The sequence below is a fragment of the Oncorhynchus mykiss genome, chromosome 16 (assembly GCF_057628025.1).
Source record: "Oncorhynchus mykiss isolate SJ-2025 chromosome 16, ASM5762802v1, whole genome shotgun sequence".
Classification (NCBI taxonomy): Eukaryota; Metazoa; Chordata; class Actinopteri; order Salmoniformes; family Salmonidae; genus Oncorhynchus; species Oncorhynchus mykiss.
Genome location: NC_143037.1, coordinates 73,835,046 through 73,851,576, shown reverse-complemented (window position 1 = coordinate 73,851,576; position 16,531 = coordinate 73,835,046). Strand labels below are relative to the sequence as shown.

The 16,531-nt window shown below is 40.4% G+C and overlaps 11 non-coding genes across 11 annotated transcripts; all 11 read left to right on the top strand.

Annotated features, from left to right (window-relative positions):
- The first annotated feature begins 824 nt into the window (after positions 1-824).
- On the top strand, positions 825-898 carry trnat-agu (transfer RNA threonine (anticodon AGU)). Its single transcript has one exon. It is a non-coding gene; the product is annotated as a tRNA-Thr (tRNA).
- Positions 899-3,562: 2,664 nt separating this feature from the next.
- On the top strand, positions 3,563-3,636 carry trnat-agu (transfer RNA threonine (anticodon AGU)). Its single transcript has one exon. It is a non-coding gene; the product is annotated as a tRNA-Thr (tRNA).
- Positions 3,637-4,938: 1,302 nt separating this feature from the next.
- On the top strand, positions 4,939-5,012 carry trnat-agu (transfer RNA threonine (anticodon AGU)). Its single transcript has one exon. It is a non-coding gene; the product is annotated as a tRNA-Thr (tRNA).
- A 1,302-nt stretch (positions 5,013-6,314) lies between these two features.
- Positions 6,315-6,388, top strand: trnat-agu (transfer RNA threonine (anticodon AGU)). The gene has a single exon. It is a non-coding gene; the product is annotated as a tRNA-Thr (tRNA).
- Positions 6,389-7,690: 1,302 nt separating this feature from the next.
- trnat-agu (transfer RNA threonine (anticodon AGU)) lies at positions 7,691-7,764 on the top strand. Its single transcript has one exon. It is a non-coding gene; the product is annotated as a tRNA-Thr (tRNA).
- Positions 7,765-9,066: 1,302 nt separating this feature from the next.
- Positions 9,067-9,140, top strand: trnat-agu (transfer RNA threonine (anticodon AGU)). Its single transcript has one exon. It is a non-coding gene; the product is annotated as a tRNA-Thr (tRNA).
- Positions 9,141-10,442: 1,302 nt separating this feature from the next.
- On the top strand, positions 10,443-10,516 carry trnat-agu (transfer RNA threonine (anticodon AGU)). Its single transcript has one exon. It is a non-coding gene; the product is annotated as a tRNA-Thr (tRNA).
- A 1,302-nt stretch (positions 10,517-11,818) lies between these two features.
- Positions 11,819-11,892, top strand: trnat-agu (transfer RNA threonine (anticodon AGU)). The gene has a single exon. It is a non-coding gene; the product is annotated as a tRNA-Thr (tRNA).
- Positions 11,893-13,196: 1,304 nt separating this feature from the next.
- On the top strand, positions 13,197-13,270 carry trnat-agu (transfer RNA threonine (anticodon AGU)). The gene has a single exon. It is a non-coding gene; the product is annotated as a tRNA-Thr (tRNA).
- Positions 13,271-14,572: 1,302 nt separating this feature from the next.
- Positions 14,573-14,646, top strand: trnat-agu (transfer RNA threonine (anticodon AGU)). Its single transcript has one exon. It is a non-coding gene; the product is annotated as a tRNA-Thr (tRNA).
- Positions 14,647-15,950: 1,304 nt separating this feature from the next.
- trnat-agu (transfer RNA threonine (anticodon AGU)) lies at positions 15,951-16,024 on the top strand. The gene has a single exon. It is a non-coding gene; the product is annotated as a tRNA-Thr (tRNA).
- The last annotated feature ends 507 nt before the right edge of the window (positions 16,025-16,531 follow it).

Below are 16,531 nucleotides of genomic sequence, written 5' to 3'. Positions count from 1 at the left end.
ACGAAATGATTCATCTGCTGTTTCAGACGTTTTTAAAATTTTTAAGCTCCAGAGCCAAATGAGAAATGCAGTGTCCTCGAACGACCAACATTATGAAGTAATAGTATATGATTCTGAATGTTCACTCATATCTCGCGACCCACCTATGACATGTTAATAACCGCTTTGGGTCCCAAATCATAGTTTAAGAATTCATGTCAGAGGTTCTTGAGTTTATTCATCTCGAGACCCAAATGAAAAATGTACTGTCCTCGAATGATCATAGTTACGAAGAAATAGTATGTGATTACCATTGATTACTGATATCTCGCTACCCACCTCTCACCAGTGTTGCCAACTTAGCGACTTTGTCGCTATATTTAGTGAGTATTCAGAAAAAAGACAAGAATCGACAGAAGAAAGTTCAATTGTAGTTCTAAACATACTTAGGGTGTTTTTTACTCACTTTTTGTCTCTCCCGAGACGTTATTCCTCTCTCCTACAGCGTCAATCACAATTACATCCACTTGGCCAATTATGAAAATTATGTGATGACGTCATTTAGCGACTTCTAGCTACTTTTAGGACCAGCAATAGCTACTTTCCTTCCTGAGGATTTGGCAACACTGCCTCTCACATGCTCAGGCCCACTTTGCGTCCCAAAACGTAGCTTAAGAAACCCTGTTGCTAGACAATTGAAGGTGTCTGTATCGTTTCCAATATTAGTAAAATACATCTCCTTTGTGATGTGATTTTGCTAGACAGAGATGTGGGTTAAATTAATGAGACTGGTTTGATTCAAATAGGTGTGGGTGTTCACATCTGCAACATATATGACTTTTATGGGTGCTGTGGCTTAGTTGGTTAAAGTGCCTGTCTAGTAAACAGGAGATCCTGAGTTCAAATCTCAGCAGTACCTTTTTATTGTTCACATTGGTGGAGAAGGTCAGAGGGGAGGGCACTCAGGTTTTCTCACCAATGGGTTTAGAGAATTAGAGATGACGTGAGGAGGATGCAATTGAGATATTCCAATGTCACAGAAAAAGGGCACTTTTTGAATGAGAAAAAACCTACCGACTGTGTAAAGCTCCACTGTTTCTTCAGTTTATTCATTATCGAGACCAAAATGAAAAGAGTTTAGCCAGCTTGTGCACATCACTTTCACAGCCTATGTAGGCTTTACAAAGCCAACTCTTGTAGCCGGCCGTGATCGTATAGTGGTTAGTACTCTGCGTTGTGGTCGCAGCAACCCCGGTTCGAATCCGGGTCACAGCACTGCAATGTAATTTTAGAAGGGTTGTTTTTTGAATGAGTTAAGACTTACTATGCAAGCTAAGAAACTCAGCAACTCTGCCGTTTGACAAAGTTCCCCACCATATTGTAGGTTAATTACTTACACAAAATGATTCATCTGCTGTTTCAGACGTTTTTACAATTTTTAAGCTCCAGAGCCAAATGAGAAATGCAGTGTCCTCGAACGACCAACATTATGAAGTAATAGTATATGATTCTGAATGTTCACTCATATCTCGCGACCCACCTATGACATGTTAATAACCGCTTTGGGTCCCAAATCATAGTTTAAGAATTCATGTCAGAGGTTCTTGAGTTTATTCATCTCGAGACCCAAATGAAAAATGTACTGTCCTCGAATGATCATAGTTACGAAGAAATAGTATGTGATTACCATTGATTACTGATATCTCGCTACCCACCTCTCACCAGTGTTGCCAACTTAGCGACTTTGTCGCTATATTTAGGAGGTATTCAGAAAAAAGACAAGAATCGACAGAAGAAAGTTCAATTGTAGTTCTAAACATACTTAGGGTGTTTTTTACTCACTTTTTGTCTCTCCCGAGACGTTATTCCTCTCTCCTACAGCGTCAATCACAATTACATCCACTTGGCCAATTATGAAAATTATGTGATGACGTCATTTAGCGACTTCTAGCTACGTTTAGGACCAGCAATAGCTACTTTCCTTCCTGAGGATTTGGCAACACTGCCTCTCACATGCTCAGGCCCACTTTGCGTCCCAAAACGTAGCTTAAGAAACCCTGTTGCTAGACAATTGAAGGTGTCTGTATCGTTTCCAATATTAGTAAAAGACATCTCTTTTGTGATGTGATTTTGCTAGACAGAGATGTGGGTTAAATTAATGAGACTGGTTTGATTCAAATAGGTGTGGGTGTTCACATCTGCAACATATATGACTTTTATGGGTGCTGTGGCTTAGTTGGTTAAAGTGCCTGTCTAGTAAACAGGAGGTCCTGCAGTACCTTCTTATTATTCACATTGGTGGAGAAGGTCAGAGGGGAGGGCACTCAGGTTTTCTCACCAATGGGTTTAGAGAATTAGAGATGACGTGAGGAGGATGCAATTGAGATATTCCAATGTCACGGAAAAAGGGCACTTTTTGAATGAGAAAAAACCTACCGACTGTGTAAAGCTCCACTGTTTCTTCAGTTTATTCATTATCGAGACCAAAATGAAAAGAGTTTAGCCAGCTTGTGCACGTCACTTTCACAGCCTATGTAGGCTTTACAAAGCCAACTCTTGTAGCCGGCCGTGATCGTATAGTGGTTAGTACTCTGCGTTGTGGTCGCAGCAACCCCGGTTTGAATCCAGGTCACGGCACTGCAATGTAATTTTAGAAGGGTTGTTTTTTGAATGAGTTAAGACTTACTATGCAAGCTAAGAAACTCAGCAACTCTGCCGTTTGACAAAGTTCCCCACCATATTGTAGGTTAATTACTTACACGAAATGATTCATCTGCTGTTTCAGACGTTTTTAAAATTTTTAAGCTCCAGAGCCAAATGAGAAATGCAGTGTCCTCGAACGACCAACATTATGAAGTAATAGTATATGATTCTGAATGTTCACTCATATCTCGCGACCCACCTATGACATGTTAATAACCGCTTTGGGTCCCAAATCATAGTTTAAGAATTCATGTCAGAGGTTCTTGAGTTTATTCATCTCGAGACCCAAATGAAAAATGTACTGTCCTCGAATGATCATAGTTACGAAGAAATAGTATGTGATTACCATTGATTACTGATATCTCGCTACCCACCTCTCACCAGTGTTGCCAACTTAGCGACTTTGTCGCTATATTTAGTGAGTATTCAGAAAAAAGACAAGAATCGACAGAAGAAAGTTCAATTGTAGTTCTAAACATACTTAGGGTGTTTTTTACTCACTTTTTGTCTCTCCCGAGACGTTATTCCTCTCTCCTACAGCGTCAATCACAATTACATCCACTTGGCCAATTATGAAAATTATGTGATGACGTCATTTAGCGACTTCTAGCTACTTTTAGGACCAGCAATAGCTACTTTCCTTCCTGAGGATTTGGCAACACTGCCTCTCACATGCTCAGGCCCACTTTGCGTCCCAAAACGTAGCTTAAGAAACCCTGTTGCTAGACAATTGAAGGTGTCTGTATCGTTTCCAATATTAGTAAAATACATCTCCTTTGTGATGTGATTTTGCTAGACAGAGATGTGGGTTAAATTAATGAGACTGGTTTGATTCAAATAGGTGTGGGTGTTCACATCTGCAACATATATGACTTTTATGGGTGCTGTGGCTTAGTTGGTTAAAGTGCCTGTCTAGTAAACAGGAGATCCTGAGTTCAAATCTCAGCAGTACCTTTTTATTGTTCACATTGGTGGAGAAGGTCAGAGGGGAGGGCACTCAGGTTTTCTCACCAATGGGTTTAGAGAATTAGAGATGACGTGAGGAGGATGCAATTGAGATATTCCAATGTCACAGAAAAAGGGCACTTTTTGAATGAGAAAAAACCTACCGACTGTGTAAAGCTCCACTGTTTCTTCAGTTTATTCATTATCGAGACCAAAATGAAAAGAGTTTAGCCAGCTTGTGCACATCACTTTCACAGCCTATGTAGGCTTTACAAAGCCAACTCTTGTAGCCGGCCGTGATCGTATAGTGGTTAGTACTCTGCGTTGTGGTCGCAGCAACCCCGGTTCGAATCCGGGTCACAGCACTGCAATGTAATTTTAGAAGGGTTGTTTTTTGAATGAGTTAAGACTTACTATGCAAGCTAAGAAACTCAGCAACTCTGCCGTTTGACAAAGTTCCCCACCATATTGTAGGTTAATTACTTACACAAAATGATTCATCTGCTGTTTCAGACGTTTTTACAATTTTTAAGCTCCAGAGCCAAATTAGAAATGCAGTGTCCTCGAACGACCAACATTATGAAGTAATAGTATATGATTCTGAATGTTCACTCATATCTCGCGACCCACCTATGACATGTTAATAACCGCTTTGGGTCCCAAATCATAGTTTAAGAATTCATGTCAGAGGTTCTTGAGTTTATTCATCTCGAGACCCAAATGAAAAATGTACTGTCCTCGAATGATCATAGTTACGAAGAAATAGTATGTGATTACCATTGATTACTGATATCTCGCTACCCACCTCTCACCAGTGTTGCCAACTTAGCGACTTTGTCGCTATATTTAGGAGGTATTCAGAAAAAAGACAAGAATCGACAGAAGAAAGTTCAATTGTAGTTCTAAACATACTTAGGGTGTTTTTTACTCACTTTTTGTCTCTCCCGAGACGTTATTCCTCTCTCCTACAGCGTCAATCACAATTACATCCACTTGGCCAATTATGAAAATTATGTGATGACGTCATTTAGCGACTTCTAGCTACTTTTAGGACCAGCAATAGCTACTTTCCTTCCTGAGGATTTGGCAACACTGCCTCTCACATGCTCAGGCCCACTTTGCGTCCCAAAACGTAGCTTAAGAAACCCTGTTGCTAGACAATTGAAGGTGTCTGTATCGTTTCCAATATTAGTAAAAGACATCTCTTTTGTGATGTGATTTTGCTAGACAGAGATGTGGGTTAAATTAATGAGACTGGTTTGATTCAAATAGGTGTGGGTGTTCACATCTGCAACATATATGACTTTTATGGGTGCTGTGGCTTAGTTGGTTAGAGTGCCTGTCTAGTAAACAGGAGATCCTGAGTTCAAATCTCAGCAGTACCTTTTTATTGTTCACATTGGTGGAGAAGGTCAGAGGGGAGGGCACTCAGGTTTTCTCACCAATGGGTTTAGAGAATTAGAGATGACGTGAGGAGGATGCAATTGAGATATTCCAATGTCACAGAAAAAGGGCACTTTTTGAATGAGAAAAAACCTACCGACTGTGTAAAGCTCCACTGTTTCTTCAGTTTATTCATTATCGAGACCAAAATGAAAAGAGTTTAGCCAGCTTGTGCACATCACTTTCACAGCCTATGTAGGCTTTACAAAGCCAACTCTTGTAGCCGGCCGTGATCGTATAGTGGTTAGTACTCTGCGTTGTGGTCGCAGCAACCCCGGTTCGAATCCGGGTCACAGCACTGCAAAGTAATTTTAGAAGGGTTGTTTTTTGAATGAGTTAAGACTTACTATGCAAGCTAAGAAACTCAGCAACTCTGCCGTTTGACAAAGTTCCCCACCATATTGTAGGTTAATTACTTACACAAAATGATTCATCTGCTTTTTCAGACGTTTTTACAATTTTTAAGCTCCAGAGCCAAATGAGAAATGCAGTGTCCTCGAACGACCAACATTATGAAGTAATAGTATATGATTCTGAATGTTCACTCATATCTCGCGACCCACCTATGACATGTTAATAACCGCTTTGGGTCCCAAATCATAGTTTAAGAATTCATGTCAGAGGTTCTTGAGTTTATTCATCTCGAGACCCAAATGAAAAATGTACTGTCCTCGAATGATCATAGTTACGAAGAAATAGTATGTGATTACCATTGATTACTGATATCTCGCTACCCACCTCTCACCAGTGTTGCCAACTTAGCGACTTTGTCGCTATATTTAGTGAGTATTCAGAAAAAAGACAAGAATCGACAGAAGAAAGTTCAATTGTAGTTCTAAACATACTTAGGGTGTTTTTTACTCACTTTTTGTCTCTCCCGAGACGTTATTCCTCTCTCCTACAGCGTCAATCACAATTACATCCACTTGTCCAATTATGAAAATTATGTGATGACGTCATTTAGCGACTTCTAGCTACTTTTAGGACCAGCAATAGCTACTTTCCTTCCTGAGGATTTGGCAACACTGCCTCTCACATGCTCAGGCCCACTTTGCGTCCCAAAACGTAGCTTAAGAAACCCTGTTGCTAGACAATTGAAGGTGTCTGTATCGTTTCCAATATTAGTAAAAGACATCTCTTTTGTGATGTGATTTTGCTAGACAGAGATGTGGGTTAAATTAATGAGACTGGTTTGATTCAAATAGGTGTGGGTGTTCACATCTGCAACATATATGACTTTTATGGGTGCTGTGGCTTAGTTGGTTAAAGTGCCTGTCTAGTAAACAGGAGATCCTGAGTTCAAATCTCAGCAGTACCTTTTTATTGTTCACATTGGTGGAGAAGGTCAGAGGGGAGGGCACTCAGGTTTTCTCACCAATGGGTTTAGAGAATTAGAGATGACGTGAGGAGGATGCAATTGAGATATTCCAATGTCACGGAAAAAGGGCACTTTTTGAATGAGAAAAAACCTACCGACTGTGTAAAGCTCCACTGTTTCTTCAGTTTATTCATTATCGAGACCAAAATGAAAAGAGTTTAGCCAGCTTGTGCACATCACTTTCACAGCCTATGTAGGCTTTACAAAGCCAACTCTTGTAGCCGGCCGTGATCGTATAGTGGTTAGTACTCTGCGTTGTGGTTGCAGCAACCCCGGTTCGAATCCGGGTCACAGCACTGCAATGTAATTTTAGAAGGGTTGTTTTTTGAATGAGTTAAGACTTACTATGCAAGCTAAGAAACTCAGCAACTCTGCCGTTTGACAAAGTTCCCCACCATATTGTAGGTTAATTACTTACACGAAATGATTCATCGGCTGTTTCAGACGTTTTTACAATTTTTAAGCTCCAGAGCCAAATGAGAAATGCAGTGTCCTCGAACGACCAACATTATGAAGTAATAGTATATGATTCTGAATGTTCACTCATATCTCGCGACCCACCTATGACATGTTAATAACCGCTTTGGGTCCCAAATCATAGTTTAAGAATTCATGTCAGAGGTTCTTGAGTTTATTCATCTCGAGACCCAAATGAAAAATGTACTGTCCTCGAATGATCATAGTTACGAAGAAATAGTATGTGATTACCATTGATTACTGATATCTCGCTACCCACCTCTCACCAGTGTTGCCAACTTAGCGACTTTGTCGCTATATTTAGGAGGTATTCAGAAAAAAGACAAGAATCGACAGAAGAAAGTTCAATTGTAGTTCTAAACATACTTAGGGTGTTTTTTACTCACTTTTTGTCTCTCCCGAGACGTTATTCCTCTCTCCTACAGCGTCAATCACAATTACATCCACTTGGCCAATTATGAAAATTATGTGATGACGTCATTTAGCGACTTCTAGCTACTTTTAGGACCAGCAATAGCTACTTTCCTTCCTGAGGATTTGGCAACACTGCCTCTCACATGCTCAGGCCCACTTTGCGTCCCAAAACGTAGCTTAAGAAACCCTGTTGCTAGACAATTGAAGGTGTCTGTATCGTTTCCAATATTAGTAAAAGACATCTCTTTTGTGATGTGATTTTGCTAGACAGAGATGTGGGTTAAATTAATGAGACTGGTTTGATTCAAATAGGTGTGGGTGTTCACATCTGCAACAAATATGACTTTTATGGGTGCTGTGGCTTAGTTGGTTAAAGTGCCTGTCTAGTAAACAGGAGATCCTGAGTTCAAATCTCAGCAGTACCTTTTTATTGTTCACATTGGTGGAGAAGGTCAGAGGGGAGGGCACTCAGGTTTTCTCACCAATGGGTTTAGAGAATTAGAGATGACGTGAGGAGGATGCAATTGAGATATTCCAATGTCACGGAAAAAGGGCACTTTTTGAATGAGAAAAAACCTACCGACTGTGTAAAGCTCCACTGTTTCTTCAGTTTATTCATTATCGAGACCAAAATGAAAAGAGTTTAGCCAGCTTGTGCACATCACTTTCACAGCCTATGTAGGCTTTACAAAGCCAACTCTTGTAGCCGGCCGTGATCGTATAGTGGTAAGTACTCTGCGTTGTGGTCGCAGCAACCCCGGTTCGAATCCGGGTCACAGCACTGCAATGTAATTTTAGAAGGGTTGTTTTTTGAATGAGTTAAGACTTACTATGCAAGCTAAGAAACTCAGCAACTCTGCCGTTTGACAAAGTTCCCCACCATATTGTAGGTTAATTACTTACACGAAATGATTCATCTGCTGTTTCAGACGTTTTTACAATTTTTAAGCTCCAGAGCCAAATGAGAAATGCAGTGTCCTCGAACGACCAACATTATGAAGTAATAGTATATGATTCTGAATGTTCACTCATATCTCGCGACCCACCTATGACATGTTAATAACCGCTTTGGGTCCCAAATCATAGTTTAAGAATTCATGTCAGAGGTTCTTGAGTTTATTCATCTCGAGACCCAAATGAAAAATGTACTGTCCTCGAATGATCATAGTTACGAAGAAATAGTATGTGATTACCATTGATTACTGATATCTCGCTACCCACCTCTCACCAGTGTTGCCAACTTAGCGACTTTGTCGCTATATTTAGGAGGTATTCAGAAAAAAGACAAGAATCGACAGAAGAAAGTTCAATTGTAGTTCTAAACATACTTAGGGTGTTTTTTACTCACTTTTTGTCTCTCCCGAGACGTTATTCCTCTCTCCTACAGCGTCAATCACAATTACATCCACTTGGCCAATTATGAAAATTATGTGATGACGTCATTTAGCGACTTCTAGCTACTTTTAGGACCAGCAATAGCTACTTTCCTTCCTGAGGATTTGGCAACACTGCCTCTCACATGCTCAGGCCCACTTTGCGTCCCAAAACGTAGCTTAAGAAACCCTGTTGCTAGACAATTGAAGGTGTCTGTATCGTTTCCAATATTAGTAAAAGACATCTCTTTTGTGATGTGATTTTGCTAGACAGAGATGTGGGTTAAATTAATGAGACTGGTTTGATTCAAATAGGTGTGGGTGTTCACATCTGCAACAAATATGACTTTTATGGGTGCTGTGGCTTAGTTGGTTAAAGTGCCTGTCTAGTAAACAGGAGATCCTGAGTTCAAATCTCAGCAGTACCTTTTTATTGTTCACATTGGTGGAGAAGGTCAGAGGGGAGGGCACTCAGGTTTTCTCACCAATGGGTTTAGAGAATTAGAGATGACGTGAGGAGGATGCAATTGAGATATTCCAATGTCACGGAAAAAGGGCACTTTTTGAATGAGAAAAAACCTACCGACTGTGTAAAGCTCCACTGTTTCTTCAGTTTATTCATTATCGAGACCAAAATGAAAAGAGTTTAGCCAGCTTGTGCACATCACTTTCACAGCCTATGTAGGCTTTACAAAGCCAACTCTTGTAGCCGGCCGTGATCGTATAGTGGTAAGTACTCTGCGTTGTGGTCGCAGCAACCCCGGTTCGAATCCGGGTCACAGCACTGCAATGTAATTTTAGAAGGGTTGTTTTTTGAATGAGTTAAGACTTACTATGCAAGCTAAGAAACTCAGCAACTCTGCCGTTTGACAAAGTTCCCCACCATATTGTAGGTTAATTACTTACACGAAATGATTCATCTGCTGTTTCAGACGTTTTTACAATTTTTAAGCTCCAGAGCCAAATGAGAAATGCAGTGTCCTCGAACGACCAACATTATGAAGTAATAGTATATGATTCTGAATGTTCACTCATATCTCGCGACCCACCTATGACATGTTAATAACCGCTTTGGGTCCCAAATCATAGTTTAAGAATTCATGTCAGAGGTTCTTGAGTTTATTCATCTCGAGACCCAAATGAAAAATGTACTGTCCTCGAATGATCATAGTTACGAAGAAATAGTATGTGATTACCATTGATTACTGATATCTCGCTACCCACCTCTCACCAGTGTTGCCAACTTAGCGACTTTGTCGCTATATTTAGGAGGTATTCAGAAAAAAGACAAGAATCGACAGAAGAAAGTTCAATTGTAGTTCTAAACATACTTAGGGTGTTTTTTACTCACTTTTTGTCTCTCCCGAGACGTTATTCCTCTCTCCTACAGCGTCAATCACAATTACATCCACTTGGCCAATTATGAAAATTATGTGATGACGTCATTTAGCGACTTCTAGCTACTTTTAGGACCAGCAATAGCTACTTTCCTTCCTGAGGATTTGGCAACACTGCCTCTCACATGCTCAGGCCCACTTTGCGTCCCAAAACGTAGCTTAAGAAACCCTGTTGCTAGACAATTGAAGGTGTCTGTATCGTTTCCAATATTAGTAAAAGACATCTCTTTTGTGATGTGATTTTGCTAGACAGAGATGTGGGTTAAATTAATGAGACTGGTTTGATTCAAATAGGTGTGGGTGTTCACATCTGCAACAAATATGACTTTTATGGGTGCTGTGGCTTAGTTGGTTAAAGTGCCTGTCTAGTAAACAGGAGATCCTGAGTTCAAATCTCAGCAGTACCTTTTTATTGTTCACATTGGTGGAGAAGGTCAGAGGGGAGGGCACTCAGGTTTTCTCACCAATGGGTTTAGAGAATTAGAGATGACGTGAGGAGGATGCAATTGAGATATTCCAATGTCACGGAAAAAGGGCACTTTTTGAATGAGAAAAAACCTACCGACTGTGTAAAGCTCCACTGTTTCTTCAGTTTATTCATTATCGAGACCAAAATGAAAAGAGTTTAGCCAGCTTGTGCACATCACTTTCACAGCCTATGTAGGCTTTACAAAGCCAACTCTTGTAGCCGGCCGTGATCGTATAGTGGTTAGTACTCTGCGTTGTGGTCGCAGCAACCCCGGTTCGAATCCGGGTCACAGCACTGCAATGTAATTTTAGAAGGGTTGTTTTTTGAATGAGTTAAGACTTACTATGCAAGCTAAGAAACTCAGCAACTCTGCCGTTTGACAAAGTTCCCCACCATATTGTAGGTTAATTACTTACACGAAATGATTCATCGGCTGTTTCAGACGTTTTTACAATTTTTAAGCTCCAGAGCCAAATGAGAAATGCAGTGTCCTCGAACGACCAACATTATGAAGTAATAGTATATGATTCTGAATGTTCACTCATATCTCGCGACCCACCTATGACATGTTAATAACCGCTTTGGGTCCCAAATCATAGTTTAAGAATTCATGTCAGAGGTTCTTGAGTTTATTCATCTCGAGACCCAAATGAAAAATGTACTGTCCTCGAATGATCATAGTTACGAAGAAATAGTATGTGATTACCATTGATTACTGATATCTCGCTACCCACCTCTCACCAGTGTTGCCAACTTAGCGACTTTGTCGCTATATTTAGGAGGTATTCAGAAAAAAGACAAGAATCGACAGAAGAAAGTTCAATTGTAGTTCTAAACATACTTAGGGTGTTTTTTACTCACTTTTTGTCTCTCCCGAGACGTTATTCCTCTCTCCTACAGCGTCAATCACAATTACATCCACTTGGCCAATTATGAAAATTATGTGATGACGTCATTTAGCGACTTCTAGCTACTTTTAGGACCAGCAATAGCTACTTTCCTTCCTGAGGATTTGGCAACACTGCCTCTCACATGCTCAGGCCCACTTTGCGTCCCAAAACGTAGCTTAAGAAACCCTGTTGCTAGACAATTGAAGGTGTCTGTATCGTTTCCAATATTAGTAAAAGACATCTCTTTTGTGATGTGATTTTGCTAGACAGAGATGTGGGTTAAATTAATGAGACTGGTTTGATTCAAATAGGTGTGGGTGTTCACATCTGCAACAAATATGACTTTTATGGGTGCTGTGGCTTAGTTGGTTAAAGTGCCTGTCTAGTAAACAGGAGATCCTGAGTTCAAATCTCAGCAGTACCTTTTTATTGTTCACATTGGTGGAGAAGGTCAGAGGGGAGGGCACTCAGGTTTTCTCACCAATGGGTTTAGAGAATTAGAGATGACGTGAGGAGGATGCAATTGAGATATTCCAATGTCACGGAAAAAGGGCACTTTTTGAATGAGAATAAAACCTACCGACTGTGTAAAGCTCCACTGTTTCTTCAGTTTATTCATTATCGAGACCAAAATGAAAAGAGTTTAGCCAGCTTGTGCACATCACTTTCACAGCCTATGTAGGCTTTACAAAGCCAACTCTTGTAGCCGGCCGTGATCGTATAGTGGTAAGTACTCTGCGTTGTGGTCGCAGCAACCCCGGTTCGAATCCGGGTCACAGCACTGCAATGTAATTTTAGAAGGGTTGTTTTTTGAATGAGTTAAGACTTACTATGCAAGCTAAGAAACTCAGCAACTCTGCCGTTTGACAAAGTTCCCCACCATATTGTAGGTTAATTACTTACACGAAATGATTCATCTGCTGTTTCAGACGTTTTTACAATTTTTAAGCTCCAGAGCCAAATGAGAAATGCAGTGTCCTCGAACGACCAACATTATGAAGTAATAGTATATGATTCTGAATGTTCACTCATATCTCGCGACCCACCTATGACATGTTAATAACCGCTTTGGGTCCCAAATCATAGTTTAAGAATTCATGTCAGAGGTTCTTGAGTTTATTCATCTCGAGACCCAAATGAAAAATGTACTGTCCTCGAATGATCATAGTTACGAAGAAATAGTATGTGATTACCATTGATTACTGATATCTCGCTACCCACCTCTCACCAGTGTTGCCAACTTAGCGACTTTGTCGCTATATTTAGGAGGTATTCAGAAAAAAGACAAGAATCGACAGAAGAAAGTTCAATTGTAGTTCTAAACATACTTAGGGTGTTTTTTACTCACTTTTTGTCTCTCCCGAGACGTTATTCCTCTCTCCTACAGCGTCAATCACAATTACATCCACTTGGCCAATTATGAAAATTATGTGATGACGTCATTTAGCGACTTCTAGCTACTTTTAGGACCAGCAATAGCTACTTTCCTTCCTGAGGATTTGGCAACACTGCCTCTCACATGCTCAGGCCCACTTTGCGTCCCAAAACGTAGCTTAAGAAACCCTGTTGCTAGACAATTGAAGGTGTCTGTATCGTTTCCAATATTAGTAAAAGACATCTCTTTTGTGATGTGATTTTGCTAGACAAGAGATGTGGGTTAAATTAATGAGACTGGTTTGATTCAAATAGGTGTGGGTGTTCACATCTGCAACAAATATGACTTTTATGGGTGCTGTGGCTTAGTTGGTTAAAGTGCCTGTCTAGTAAACAGGAGATCCTGAGTTCAAATCTCAGCAGTACCTTTTTATTGTTCACATTGGTGGAGAAGGTCAGAGGGGAGGGCACTCAGGTTTTCTCACCAATGGGTTTAGAGAATTAGAGATGACGTGAGGAGGATGCAATTGAGATATTCCAATGTCACGGAAAAAGGGCACTTTTTGAATGAGAAAAAACCTACCGACTGTGTAAAGCTCCACTGTTTCTTCAGTTTATTCATTATCGAGACCAAAATGAAAAGAGTTTAGCCAGCTTGTGCACATCACTTTCACAGCCTATGTAGGCTTTACAAAGCCAACTCTTGTAGCCGGCCGTGATCGTATAGTGGTTAGTACTCTGCGTTGTGGTCGCAGCAACCCCGGTTCGAATCCGGGTCACAGCACTGCAATGTAATTTTAGAAGGGTTGTTTTTTGAATGAGTTAAGACTTACTATGCAAGCTAAGAAACTCAGCAACTCTGCCGTTTGACAAAGTTCCCCACCATATTGTAGGTTAATTACTTACACGAAATGATTCATCGGCTGTTTCAGACGTTTTTACAATTTTTAAGCTCCAGAGCCAAATGAGAAATGCAGTGTCCTCGAACGACCAACATTATGAAGTAATAGTATATGATTCTGAATGTTCACTCATATCTCGCGACCCACCTATGACATGTTAATAACCGCTTTGGGTCCCAAATCATAGTTTAAGAATTCATGTCAGAGGTTCTTGAGTTTATTCATCTCGAGACCCAAATGAAAAATGTACTGTCCTCGAATGATCATAGTTACGAAGAAATAGTATGTGATTACCATTGATTACTGATATCTCGCTACCCACCTCTCACCAGTGTTGCCAACTTAGCGACTTTGTCGCTATATTTAGGAGGTATTCAGAAAAAAGACAAGAATCGACAGAAGAAAGTTCAATTGTAGTTCTAAACATACTTAGGGTGTTTTTTACTCACTTTTTGACTCTCCCGAGACGTTATTCCTCTCTCCTACAGCGTCAATCACAATTACATCCACTTGGCCAATTATGAAAATTATGTGATGACGTCATTTAGCGACTTCTAGCTACTTTTAGGACCAGCAATAGCTACTTTCCTTCCTGAGGATTTGGCAACACTGCCTCTCACATGCTCAGGCCCACTTTGCGTCCCAAAACGTAGCTTAAGAAACCCTGTTGCTAGACAATTGAAGGTGTCTGTATCGTTTCCAATATTAGTAAAAGACATCTCTTTTGTGATGTGATTTTGCTAGACAGAGATGTGGGTTAAATTAATGAGACTGGTTTGATTCAAATAGGTGTGGGTGTTCACATCTGCAACAAATATGACTTTTATGGGTGCTGTGGCTTAGTTGGTTAAAGTGCCTGTCTAGTAAACAGGAGATCCTGAGTTCAAATCTCAGCAGTACCTTTTTATTGTTCACATTGGTGGAGAAGGTCAGAGGGGAGGGCACTCAGGTTTTCTCACCAATGGGTTTAGAGAATTAGAGATGACGTGAGGAGGATGCAATTGAGATATTCCAATGTCACGGAAAAAGGGCACTTTTTGAATGAGAATAAAACCTACCGACTGTGTAAAGCTCCACTGTTTCTTCAGTTTATTCATTATCGAGACCAAAATGAAAAGAGTTTAGCCAGCTTGTGCACATCACTTTCACAGTCTATGTAGGCTTTACAAAGCCAACTCTTGTAGCCGGCCGTGATCGTATAGTGGTTAGTACTCTGCGTTGTGGTCGCAGCAACCCCGGTTCGAATCCGGGTCACAGCACTGCAATGTAATTTTAGAAGGGTTGTTTTTTGAATGAGTTAAGACTTACTATGCAAGCTAAGAAACTCAGCAACTCTGCCGTTTGACAAAGTTCCCCACCATATTGTAGGTTAATTACTTACACGAAATGATTCATCGGCTGTTTCAGACGTTTTTACAATTTTTAAGCTCCAGAGCCAAATGAGAAATGCAGTGTCCTCGAACGACCAACATTATGAAGTAATAGTATATGATTCTGAATGTTCACTCATATCTCGCGACCCACCTATGACATGTTAATAACCGCTTTGGGTCCCAAATCATAGTTTAAGAATTCATGTCAGAGGTTCTTGAGTTTATTCATCTCGAGACCCAAATGAAAAATGTACTGTCCTCGAATGATCATAGTTACGAAGAAATAGTATGTGATTACCATTGATTACTGATATCTCGCTACCCACCTCTCACCAGTGTTGCCAACTTAGCGACTTTGTCGCTATATTTAGGAGGTATTCAGAAAAAAGACAAGAATCGACAGAAGAAAGTTCAATTGTAGTTCTAAACATACTTAGGGTGTTTTTTACTCACTTTTTGTCTCTCCCGAGACGTTATTCCTCTCTCCTACAGCGTCAATCACAATTACATCCACTTGGCCAATTATGAAAATTATGTGATGACGTCATTTAGCGACTTCTAGCTACTTTTAGGACCAGCAATAGCTACTTTCCTTCCTGAGGATTTGGCAACACTGCCTCTCACATGCTCAGGCCCACTTTGCGTCCCAAAACGTAGCTTAAGAAACCCTGTTGCTAGACAATTGAAGGTGTCTGTATCGTTTCCAATATTAGTAAAAGACATCTCTTTTGTGATGTGATTTTGCTAGACAAGAGATGTGGGTTAAATTAATGAGACTGGTTTGATTCAAATAGGTGTGGGTGTTCACATCTGCAACAAATATGACTTTTATGGGTGCTGTGGCTTAGTTGGTTAAAGTGCCTGTCTAGTAAACAGGAGATCCTGAGTTCAAATCTCAGCAGTACCTTTTTATTGTTCACATTGGTGGAGAAGGTCAGAGGGGAGGGCACTCAGGTTTTCTCACCAATGGGTTTAGAGAATTAGAGATGACGTGAGGAGGATGCAATTGAGATATTCCAATGTCACGGAAAAAGGGCACTTTTTGAATGAGAAAAAACCTACCGACTGTGTAAAGCTCCACTGTTTCTTCAGTTTATTCATTATCGAGACCAAAATGAAAAGAGTTTAGCCAGCTTGTGCACATCACTTTCACAGCCTATGTAGGCTTTACAAAGCCAACTCTTGTAGCCGGCCGTGATCGTATAGTGGTTAGTACTCTGCGTTGTGGTCGCAGCAACCCGGGTTCGAATCCGGGTCACGGCACTGCAATGTAATTTTAGAAGGGTTGTTTTTTGAATGAGTTAAGACTTACTATGCAAGCTAAGAAACTCAGCAACTCTGCCGTTTGACAAAGTTCCCCACCATATTGTAGGTTAATTACTTACACGAAATGATTAATCTGCTGTTTCAAACT